Source organism: Bos indicus, chromosome 12 (assembly GCF_029378745.1).
Source record: "Bos indicus isolate NIAB-ARS_2022 breed Sahiwal x Tharparkar chromosome 12, NIAB-ARS_B.indTharparkar_mat_pri_1.0, whole genome shotgun sequence".
NCBI lineage: Eukaryota > Metazoa > Chordata > Mammalia > Artiodactyla > Bovidae > Bos > Bos indicus.
The window spans coordinates 88,861,241-88,873,495 of record NC_091771.1 but is presented as its reverse complement, the minus strand read 5'-3'; positions in this window follow the sequence as shown (position 1 = coordinate 88,873,495).

Sequence of the window (12,255 nt, the reverse complement as noted above, 5' to 3'; positions counted from 1 at the left end):
ATCAGGGGCTCCCAGGGTTTGCAGTGTTGCCCGGGGGAAATAGGAGGTTGGCACCAACCCTCTGGGACAATCAAAGGTACTTTCCAACTGGCGATGCTCAGACTCAGCCTCTGTAGCTTTATTTCTCTATTTCTTTTCCTGCACACATTCCTGTGGAATCTAGCAAGATGGTTTATTGAAATGATTTTATGAATCTGCTGATTCTTGTTACCATAATATGATATTTAAACAAGATCAATTATTTTCTTTCTGTCTTATTTAATTAACCCCAATTCATCCCCAAATAGTTGGAAACAATGATTCCAGGGTCAAGTGTAGAGCTGGGCTTTCAGGAGAACCTTCTGTGCTGAAGGCAACGTTCCATGTCTGACTGTGACCACCCATCCCTGTGGCTACTTAGCCCTTGACCTATAGCCAAGCAGCCGTCTCCTGGCTTTCATTTCTTTCATCTTAATTAAAGACCCACACGGAGCAGCCACGGTGACCCTGCAGGTGTAGACACACCCCGGCCGGAGTGTCTTCTCCTTGTGACGGAGCTCCTCAGCAGGGCAAAGATGTATTTTATTTTCCCCCAAAACCATGCTTGAGACATACGCAGTGACCAATATTCTCATGAAGGAAGCTGTGTCTGTGTCACAGCAGAAACAAGAGATTGGCTTAGGATCTGGGGATTTAATGGATTTCTTTTTCTCAGCTGATGGTTATGGGAGTGAAAGGAGCTCAGTTTTTCATTGATTGAACACAGATTTACCGAGAGCCGCTTACAGGTCCATAATCTGGGTTCTGGAGGTGTAGCTGGGGACAAGAAATTCACAGATAAGAGGATTATCTGCCGACGCTAAGTTGTGGGCCGTGCTCTGGGGAAAATAAACCCAAGTTAAGGGGAGAGGGAGCCTAGGTTGGCCAGGGCAGGTCTCAGTGATGAGATGATGAGCAGAACATTCGGAGGCTGAGGGGAAGGGGAGAGAGCTCAGGGCAGTCGAAGAGCCACAGGAGCCGGTGGAGCAGAAGGAGAGAGAGGAGGGTGGGCAGGTCGGGGGAACGCGGAGGAGTGGTGCTCCAAGGGTCTGTGGAAGCCTGGGCTTGAACCTGGAGGCAGTTGGAGGATTCTGAGCAGGAAAGAGTGCTCTCTCCTTCCGAGACGGGGACACAGGGTGACCGCCAGGGCGGCAGCTTGGGGGTGCCCCCAACAGTGTGCCGCGTGGTGGGCGCTCGGCGAGGACCCTTGGGCCCTGACACATGGGCCAGAGGACTGTGCCCCGAGGTGCTTGGGTGACCGGGTGACTTCCACGCCTGGAGTCAGAGGAGCAGGGAGCCAGGGGGCCTCCTGAAGTCAGGGGAGCAGGGAATGAGCCTGGGTTTGGGTTTGGTGGAAGAGTAGAACCCCGACTGCAGTATGGGGTGAGGTTTTGTACCAGAGGCTGCCTCCAAGCAGAATGCTAACCAGTGACCCCAGACTCCGCCCTGGTGAGAGTGTGGGACTCCCACGGACTCCAGAGAGAGCAGGTAAGGGGCAGGGCAGCAGGAGCCCTCCTGCCAGGCTGGCCCCCAGGGCAGCAGCCCTGAAATGCTTGAGGTGGCCTGTCTCCATTTGGAATTGGAACTTCAGAAACAATTGCTGGTTTTGCTTTCAGTTTTGATGGGTCTTGGGGAGGATTCCAGAGAGGGGACACAGTAGGGGTGAGGGGAGACGGTGTGAAGTGGGGGAGGCGGTTTTGGGTGGGAGAGGTGTGAGATGGGGGAGATGGTGTGGGGTGGGGGAGGTGGTATGAGGTGGGGGAAGGTGGTGGGAGGTGGGGGAGATGGTGTGGGGTGGGGGAGATGGTGTGGGGTGGGAGTGGTGGTGTGAGATGGGGGAGATGGTGTGGGGTGGGGGAAGTGGAGTGAGATGGGTGGAGGCGGTGTGAGTCGGCGGGAGGTGGTGTGAGATGGGGGGAGGTGGTATGAGGTGGGGGAAGGCGGTGTGAGGTGGGGGAGATGGTGTGGGGTGGGGGAAGTGGAGTGAGATGGGGGAGATGGTGTGGGGTGGGGGAGATGGTGTGGGGTGGAAGTGGTGGTGTGAGATGGGGGAGATGGTGTGGGGTGGGGGAGATGGTGTGAGGTTGGGGAGGCGGTCTGAGGTGGGGGAGGCAGTGTGAGGTGTGGGAGATGTGTGAGGTGGGGGGAGGTGGTGTGTGAGGTGGGGGAGGCATGTCCTCCCGAGTACATGTGGAGGCAGCCACGGTGTTTAGCTCAGGATGCTCTTTGCAGGCCTGACAGGGAGCTTAGTGTGTGTGAGGCCCAGGCGTGCTGAGCCCAGAGAGAGGACCCTTTGAGTACTGACCTAGCTGTTCCTTTGCTGGGGACACTCCCGACCTGCTGGCACCCAGCAGGGATCCCTGGGCTGCCTCTCCAGGATGTCAGGGACCAAGACAAGTCAGTCTCTGACCACTTCCCTCACAAGCAGCTCGTCGTGCTGACCGCCTCAGTAATGACCCTTTTTCTAAGTACAGTCACATCCTGAGCTCCTGGGGGCAGGGGCTCCAACACAGGAACTGGGGGCCACGGTTCGCTCACAGGGCCTAGGCCTCCAGCGCCCAGCACAGGGAGAGCCATCTGCCGGTCTCCAGGCCAGGCCTCCGGGCCGGATGCCCCACACCTGGCGTGATGGAAACCACGACTGAGCCAGGCAGGTGAGAGCGCGTCTTTAATGAGGCCAGCGAGCTAGTTACCGCTGGACAGGGCCTTTCTTTTTCAAATCCAGAAGCATTTATTCAGTACTTTTAAGTGACATAGGATCCTTGTTGAGAATCTACATGCTACAGAAAAGTAGGAAATGAAAAAAAATAGTCCTCTGCTGGAAGATAGCCATGGCTGTCACACAAATTATTTTCTTCCATTATGTGATTGGAGTGTATTTTCTTCCTACACTTATAACCACACTATGATTTATATATTTTTAAAGCTATAGCTTTCATAACAGCAAATTAGTTGTGAATTAACCCCACTTTTTAGGCCTAGGGAAAGCCCTGGATCACATCAAGTGCCCAACAATACAGAAGGAAAGACATAGTTTCTCTCTACTTACTTGAAAATAGATTAAAAACCAGGCTTTTGTTTTCCCCGACGACACTGAGGGCCCCACATTTGCCTCGCTCTCTGCTTGCCTGTTCTCAGGCTTCCTTTCACAACTCTGCAGATTAGTCCATGGGGTCAGAGAGAGTCAGACATGACTGAGTAACTTTCACTTTCATCCTCCAATACCTGCGGGCAGGCTTCCAGGAGGCACTCAGTCCAGTTCAGTTCATTTCAGTCACTTAGTCGTGTCCGACTCTTTGCAACCCCACGGACTGCAGCACGCCAGGCCTCCCTGTCCATCACCAACTCCCGGAGTTCACCCAAACTCACGTCCATTGAGTCAGTGATGCCATCCAACCATCTCATCCTCTGTCATCCCCTTCTCCTCCTGCCCCCAATCTTTCCCAGCATCAGGGTCTTTTCCAATGAGTCAGCTCTTTGCATCAGGTGGCCAAAGTATTGGAGTTTCAGCTTCAGCATCGGTCCTTCCAATGAACACCCAGGACTGATTTCCGTTAGGATGGACTGGTTGGATCTCCTTGCAGTCCAAGGGACTCTCAAGGGTCTTCTCCAACACCACAGTTCGAAAGCATCAATTCTTCTGTGCTCAGCTTTCTTCACAGTCCAACTCTCACATCCATACATGACCACTGGAAAAACCATAGCCTTGACTAGACGGACCTTTGTTGGCAAAGTAATGTCTCTGCTTTTGAATATGCTATCTAGGTTGGTCATAACTTTCCTTCCAAGGAGTAAGTGTCTTTTAATTTCATGGCTGCAGTCACCATCTGCAGTGATTTTGGAGCCCAGAAAAATAAAGTCTGACACTGTTCCCACTGTTTCCCCATCTATTTGCCATGAAATGATGCGGCCGGATGCGATGATCTTAGTTTTCTGAATGTTGAGCTTTAAGCCAAATTTTTCCACTCTCCTCTTTCACTTTCATCAAAAAGCTCTTTAGTTCTTCTTTGCTTTCTGCCATAAGAGTGGTGTCATCTGCATATCTGAAGTTATTGATATTTCTCCTGGCAATCTTGATTCCAGCTTGTGCTTCCTCCAGCCCAGCGTTTCTCATGATGTACTCTGCATATAAGTTAAATAAGCAGGGTGACAATATACAGCCTTGACGTACTTCTTTTCCTATTTGGACCAGTCTGTTGTTCCGTGTCCAGTTCTAACTGTTGCTTCCTGACTTGCATACAGATTTCTCAAGAGGCAGATCAGGTGGTCTGGTATTCCCATCTCTTTCAGAATTTTCCACAGTTTCTTGTGATCCACACAGTCAAAAGCTTTGGCATAGTCAATAAAGCAGAAATAGATGCTTTTCTGGAACTCTCTTGTTTTTTTGATGATCCAGCGGATGTTGGCAATTTGATCTCTGGTTCCTCTGGCTTTTCTAAAATCAGCTTGAATATCTGGAAGTTCACAGTTCATGTATTGCAGAAGCCTGGCTTGGAGAATTTTGAGCATTACTTTACTAGCATGTGAGATGAGTGCAGTTGTGTGGTAGTTTGAGCATTCTTTGGCATTGCCTTTCTTTGGGATTGGAATGAAAACTGACCTTTTCCAGTCCTGTGGCCACTGCTGAGTTTTCCAAATTTGCTGGCATACTGAGTGCAGCACTTTCACAGCATCATCTTTCAGGATTTGAAATAGCTCAACTGGAATTCCATCACCTCCACTAGCTTTGTTCATAATGATGCTTCGTAAGGCCCACTTGACTTCACATTCCAGAATATCTGGCTCTAGGTGAGTGTGAGTGATCACACCATCGTGATTATCTTGGTCATGAAGATCTTTTTTGCATAGTTCTTCTGTGTATTCTTGCCACCTCTTCTTCATATCTTCTGCTTCTGTTAGGTCCATACCATTTCTGTCCTTTATTGAGCCCATCTTTCCATGAAATGTTCCCTTGGTATCTCTAATTTCCTTGAAGAGATCTCTAGTCTTTCCCATTCTATTCTTTTCCTCTATTTCTTTGCACTGATCATTGAGGAAGGCTTTCTTATCTCTCCTTGCTATTCTTTGGAACTCTGCATTCAAATGGGTATATCTTTCCTTTTCTCCTTTGCTTTTTGCTTCTCTTCTTTTCATAGCTATTTGTAAGGCCTCCTCAGATGGCCATTTTGCTTTTCTGAAGTTCTTTTTCTTCAGATGGTCTTGATCCCTGTCTCTTGTACAATGTTATGAACTTCTGTCCATAGTTCATCAGGCACTCTATCTATCAGATCTAGTCCCTTAAATCTATTTCTCACTTCAACTGTATAATCATAAGGGATTTGATTTAGGTCATACCTGAAAGGTATAGTGGTTTTCCCTACTTTCTTCAATTTAAGTCAGAATTTGGCAATATGGAGTTCATGATCTGAGCCACAGTCAGCTCCTGGTCTTGTTTTTGCTGACTGTATAGAGCTTCTCCATCTTTGGCTGCAAAGAATATAATCAATCTGATTTCGGTGTTGACCATCTGGTGATGTCCATGTATAGAGTCTTCTCTTGTGTTGTTGGAAGCAGGTGTTTGCTATGACCAGTGTGTTCTCTTGGCAAAACTCTACTAGTCTTTGCCCTGCTTCATTCTGTATTCCAAGGCCAAATTTGCCTGTTACTCCAGGTGCTTCTTGACTTCCTGCTTTTGCATTCCAGTCCCCTATAATAAAAAGGGCATCTTTTTTGGGTGTTAGTTCTAAAAGGTCTTGTACATCTTCACAGGACTGTTCAACTTCAGCTTCTTCAGCATTACTGGTTGGGGCATAGACTTGGTTTACCATGATTTTGAATGGTTTGTCTTGGAAATGAATAGAGATCATTCTGTCGTTTTTGAGACTGCATCCAAGTACTGCATTTCAAACTCTTTTGTTGACTATGATGGCTACTCCATTTCTTCTAAGGGATTCCTCCCCGCAGTAGTCGATATAATGGTCATCTGAGTTAAATTCACCCATTCCAGTCCATTTTAGCTCACAGATTCCTAGAATGCCGACATTCACTCTTGCCGTCTCCTGTGTGACCACGTCCAGTGTGGCTTGATACCAGGTGGCACTAGTGGTAAAAACCCACCTGCCAATGCGGGAGGCATAAGAGACGTGGGTTCAGTCCCTGGGTCAGGAAGATCCCCTGGAGAAGGACATGGCAGCCCATGCCAGTATTCTTGCCTGGAGAATCTCCATGGACAGAGGAGCCTGGTGAGCTACAGTCCCTGGGGTCACAGAGAGTCAGGTATGATGGAGACGACTTAGCATGCATGCCTACATGCCCAAGGTCACATTTAAGTGTTCACATCCTTACAGAAGAGAGTCACCGACATTCACTTTTTATTAATACACTGGATTTCCATCAGTAACACACCTTCCCACTGAGCCCTTTCCATCGGCTCTCCATGGCAGAGATGCCCACGTGGAGCCCCTCTCCAGGGGGCACATCCTCTCCCATTACAGAGAAGAACATGGGGCCCAGGGGCAGCGAGGACCGCGAGGTCACAGAGGTGCCCAGGACCATGTGCCAGGGCTGCCTCCCTGGGCGGTCATGGGCTCTCGAGGGGTGCTTCCCCTCGGGGACGTGGATGTAGGGCGGGAGGACCCGTCTCGCGCTTCCGCCGGCAGCTGGTGGCAGTGGCCTGAGTGCTCTTCCTCAGCTCTTTCGAAGCTCCCGGCAGCGCGGAACACCACTTTGAGCAGTGAAGCACTGGGGCGCATCCCTGCACTCTGCCCCGGCCCCGTCATCCTGACAGAGGGACTCTGGACCCACCGTCTCACGCCGTCCGTCTCCAGGTGAGCAGTGGCCCGAGCAGCTGGAGCAGCAGCAGCCTGGCGGGGGAAGCTGCGTCCACAGTGCCCTCCCAGCTCAGGGGAAATTTACGGATTTTCCAGGCAAGAATACTGAAGCGGGTGGCCATTCCCTCCTCCAGGGGATCTTCCCAACCCAAGCATCAAACCTGTGTTTCCTGCGGCTCCTGCATTTAGGTGGATCCTTTACCACTGAGCCATCTGAGAAGTCCGATACAAAATGAGAGTCAGTATTTACATGCCATGCTTCCCAAAGGCAGCAAAAAGAACAATATCTAGCGTTTATTGGGCACTTACTGTTTACCAGAGGATGAGATGATTGAATGGCATCATCCACTCGACGGCCATGACTTTGAGCAAACTCCAGGAGACGGTGAAGGACAGGGAAGGCTGGAGTGCTGCGGTCCATGGGGTCGCAAAGTCAGACACAACTTAGCCACCGAACAATAAGAGCAGTTTAGCAGCCCCTTCATGGGCCACGTCGTTCATTTCATCCGCACAGGAGTCCCGTGAGGCAGGTGCTATCACGAAGCCCATTTCACAGAAGGGGAAACAAAGGCTCAGAGAGGGCAAGTAACTACCACCAAGTCACATGGCCAAGTGTCGCTGAGTAGACCGAGATTCAGGTTCAGCTGTCTGCCTCTTCTTAACAACAACAAATCTGTGTAATGGCCCATCCTTTGCACACACTTAGTTTTAGTGCTGTTCCGATCCTTAACGCTTTAGATAAAAAAACATACGCTCTGTGTAGGTGCTGGGGGGTTTTCTTAGTTTTCTGGAAAAAAATTTCCACTTTCCCTTTCATGTCCCGTGTTGTATTTCACACCACACACATCCTGAAATGCACACACATCTCCCTACATGTCTTCCCAGGTGTGTGACATTGGAAAGACCTTGAGAAGCTCACCGAGACCCAGCTGGTCAGCCAGACCACACGTCCAGGGCTGGCGGGGGGGCCGGCATGAGGCGGTGTGCAGACCCACGGGGGGTTAGGTCCTGCAGCAGCAGGTCGGCACTGCTCTCACCTGTAACTTCCCAGAAGGAGCAGCTTCTCTTTGTCCTGAGCCTGCCACCCAGTCCTGCTACTTGGACACCGCCCAGGAGCAAAGGGATTGAAATGAGAAGCAAATGGCCAGGTAGGCGGGACTTTGTGTTGGTGGCTGCTGTTCTTGGCTGAATATATTCTAATTAGATTTAGCACATTTATAAAATAACCACCCTTATGGGTAAAATGTGAAGCCACCGTACATACAATTTACCATGCATCAGTGACATAAGAAAACACATGGTAAATACATTATAATTATTGGTTAAGAGAAAGCAGAGACAGTTCTCTCTTTCTAAGTGTTCATTTCACTGTAAAAGGTTTAATAAACAATTATATTGCGGTTATGTAGTCCCCTTAATGGCTTATTCAATAGTAATAAAGTCATCAGCTGCTGGTCCAAACAAGACTTAAAAACACCTTGCAAATACTTGGTAATGTATTTTCTGTATAAACTAGTTACGAAATGTCAATATTCTGAAAATATCAATACGCATTAGCAAGGCATTCACTTTCCGTTTTTAGATCTATCCCATTTTGTCTCAAAAAAAGAGTATTAAAGACACTTGTAATCAGATACACAACCTTTAAAACAAATGAGCCGAGAGTCGCTGTTGCGGGCGTCCACTGGGGCTCAGAACACTGCGTGTTCAGCCTTGTTTTGCTTTTGCCTGAATCAAAGCCAAAAAGCTTTCAAAAAACACAAAAAACCTGTGTTCACCAAAAACAGAATAAACTGCCAAGGCATAAACTGAATTCTAAAGATTAACTGCAGCTCTAGCTATTGTTAGCTTTTATTGTCTTTGTTTTGCTTAAAAAAAAAAGGTTTTTATCGTCTGAAATGTGGATCGCCTGCATACTAACTGCATACTAACAAAACTTTACAAATTTCGTCCACTTTACTGATATGACGTTTTTCATACGTTTTCATAGATTTCTCTTAAGACATCTTGTTTTCTGTAGGATGCAAGCACCATTCCTATTTTTTAAAATGAATATTAGCTTTTATTAAAGTCACCCACGGTTCCAATTATACTGCGATCCATGTACTCTTCCCTCCCCTCACCCGGGCGGCTCCTGGGGGTGTCAGGAGCATGGAAGTAGGAGGAGCTCGTTCAGCTTTTCCTGGACGAGCAGAGCCGCCCGCTGCCTCCCCCAGCCAGCAGTGCTCGGTGGTGCTGGTTTAGGCCCTGAATTCTTATTCAAGCTTCACTTGCAAGTTGGTAGATACTGTCTCTCAGATCAAGGATGCCAGTTTGCTCTTTATAACATACCAGCTCTTTCCCTGTACAGCTCTCCAAGCGAGCCACAGGTTTTGGCTACTTCGATAGAAAAAGACATCGCCTGGCTTGGGTTATTTTTATGAGTTTTTGGAGTCCTCATAGATTCCTAACAAAACAACTGCTTTTTGTTTTGACCCTTACCCATCGTCTAATTCAGCAATTTTTAAAATGTGGTACTCAGTCACCTGGGGAACCCTAAGACCTTTATAAGAGGTCCCAAGGCCCTCACTGTCTTTGTGAAGATGCCACCATGCCCTTGGCCTCTGCCCATGTGGGTATTGGTGCTGTTGGGGCAGAGTCCCAGGTGGCTGAACTGCTAGGTCTGGTCCATGCCACGGCAGGGGTTCCCCTCGCTGCCCACTGTCATGGGGAGCTTCATAGCCCATGCTCATGGGATATAATAATAGTTAAGAATTAATAATGCCGGCTATACTTGGGAGATGCCTTGACGATGCTGTGAAAGTGATTATTTTAACTCTTGTCCCTTAAGCGTGTGTCTCCTCCACGCTCTGTGTGAGGGGATGGGAAGCATGATGCTGATCTCGCGAAGACGTCATGGTCGTGACCAAGAAGCGCTGAACTAGCCACTCTTCCTCTTCACCAAGCGCTGTCTTTACTCCAAAGAACCCGACAGACGAGCCATGACATCAAGACTTGATATCCGATGAAAGTGAAAGAAGCAGCCCATCAGTTCAAGGAAAGCAACTGGCACCCTTTATTGTTCATGGTCACATTTGACTTTCGAAACGGAAACTCAGATTTGTGCAAACTTGCCTCTAACAGCTTCCTAATTCTCAAAGGCTGTTTGTTGTTGAAAGTGGTGGTAATATTAATGGGTGATTTTGGAATATAGTTTAATTCAGTGTTTTCCAAATGGCCGGTGTGTGATGGCACAAACCATGAATGGGTACAAGATTCATTCAAACACATAACCCAGTGGATTGAAATATGAAATACGAAAGCATATTTGTTGACATGTTTTCAGAGTCTGTGAAATGAGCCCATAGGATCTAAATGTCACGGTTTGGTGCAGTGACAAAGAAGAATGTCCACAGTTTGTTAAGAGCATTAAAACATTCTCCCCTTTTCCAAGTACAAATTGGCATGAGGTCCTTCAACCAAATCACACCAACAGACTGAACACTGAGGCAGATATGAAAACCTGCCTGTCTTCTCTCAAGCCAGATTTAAAATAATGTACCCTTTCCACTAAATGGCCTTTTATTCTCTTGAAAATATGGCTAAATTTTTCAAAAGAATAAGTTTAAAGGTAATGTTTATTTATTAATGTTATATATAGCTATTTTTAAATAAATGAACACTTTCTAAAGAGTCTCAGTGCTAATTTGCCATGTGACGAGTATTTATGGGTGTGCCTCACATAGACAGGTCTTCTGCATTTTCTAAGAGTGCACTGTGCCCTGGGGATCAAGATATTTAAGAATGTCTGCTCAGAAACTGTTGTGTGATGACCTCCCAAAACTAATGTGCTGCAAGCATGCTTTCCTTTCTCGAATTGAGGCTGGTGAAGGATTACATTAATTGGGAACCAACGTCAATTTCCTATATTTGCAGTTCAGAAGAGAATGTTTAAAATGCACCGCATTTTGTTAGGTCATAATCACCAGTCATGGCAGCTCAATTTCAGTCTTGGGTGGGCCACCAAGAACATCGGCTAGCGTGTCCCCATTGGATAAAATTAAAACTATGTTTAGTGAAAGATTTTGATAACGTTTCATCCAAGTTAGGAGGCTGGGAGCTATAAGCAAGTAAAAAAGGGGACCCTCCGGGAAAAGGACTCTCTTTTCTGCACTTTATCTGCACAGGTGTTGGGTTCCTAGAGTTGACCTGTGGTCCCTGGACTATCTCCTGATGCAGGCTCAGCAGACTAGGCATAAGACTGGGTCATAAGACAGGCTGTGTCACGCCCTGGTCTCGGTTCATTTACAGAAAAGGATACAAGTGCCTCTGAACATTGGCTCATTGAAACAATAAGATCCTTGAAACTCTCAGTTTTTAGCAAAACAAAACAATGTGTAACAACTAAAATCTGTTACAACTGAAGGCACAACTCTGTGAATTAAATTATTATTCCATTGTGCATACAAGCATCCACATACATAGACATGCATACCCATAAATAGACACTTGAAATCACACAGTTCAAGAGTAATGTAGAAGTGTATAATTTTGCAAGACTTTACTTTGGCTGTAGCAAAACTTGAACTCAACACTGATTAGAAGAAAGAAAAAAAAAACAATAAAAAAGTGAGGCACTCTCTCAAGAACATAAATACCTTCATTCTATTTGAATTCTATTCACTGTATGGGCCCCAAGTTCTGCACATGTTTTCAGAATATGTTTCTGATACAACGCTCTTAAAAATGAAAATGTTTTAGTGTTCCTGCGGAGTTCATAATTTTCAAATGTTAATAATCTTGCTAATTTTAGCTAAAAAATTCTTTATACTCCATAGGATTTCCCTTTTCACCAAAACCTTCCCATGTGTTCCAAGTTAATTCTCTGATGTTTTAGAGTGATTAAAAATGACAATAATTTTATCCTGACACAGCGAAAGCAAACAGAGGTTAGAAGTTATCAGACGCATGCTGTCAACAGACCTCTAACCTTGCTGCTGCTGCTGCTAAGTCGCTTCAGTCGTGTCCAACTCTGTGCGACCCCATAGATGGCAGCCCACCAGGCTCCCCCGTCCCTGGGATTCTCCAGGCAAGAACACTGGAGTGGGGTGCTATTTCCTTCTCCCCTCTCACCTTGGGGCATGTGAAACCTAAGACTTTAGACCTGGGTAGCTATGACTGTAATTAAAAAAGCATTGAGAAAAGGTCTTGTTTTCCCAAACGCAGGGAGGACGGGCCACGTGTGACAGGAGACTCACACAGCGGTCAGCACGTGGGGGTCTCTGCCCACAACACAGGCCCACCTGGATGTGTTTGTAGAGGTGTGTGCCCAATAACAGAGCCCTGCTAACAGCTACAATCCTTCCTTCAGGCGTAAAACCTGACCAAGGGCTCGAAGATGCAGCCTCGTGTTGAAGGCAAAGGTGTGATGTTTCAAGGGGTGGAGTTA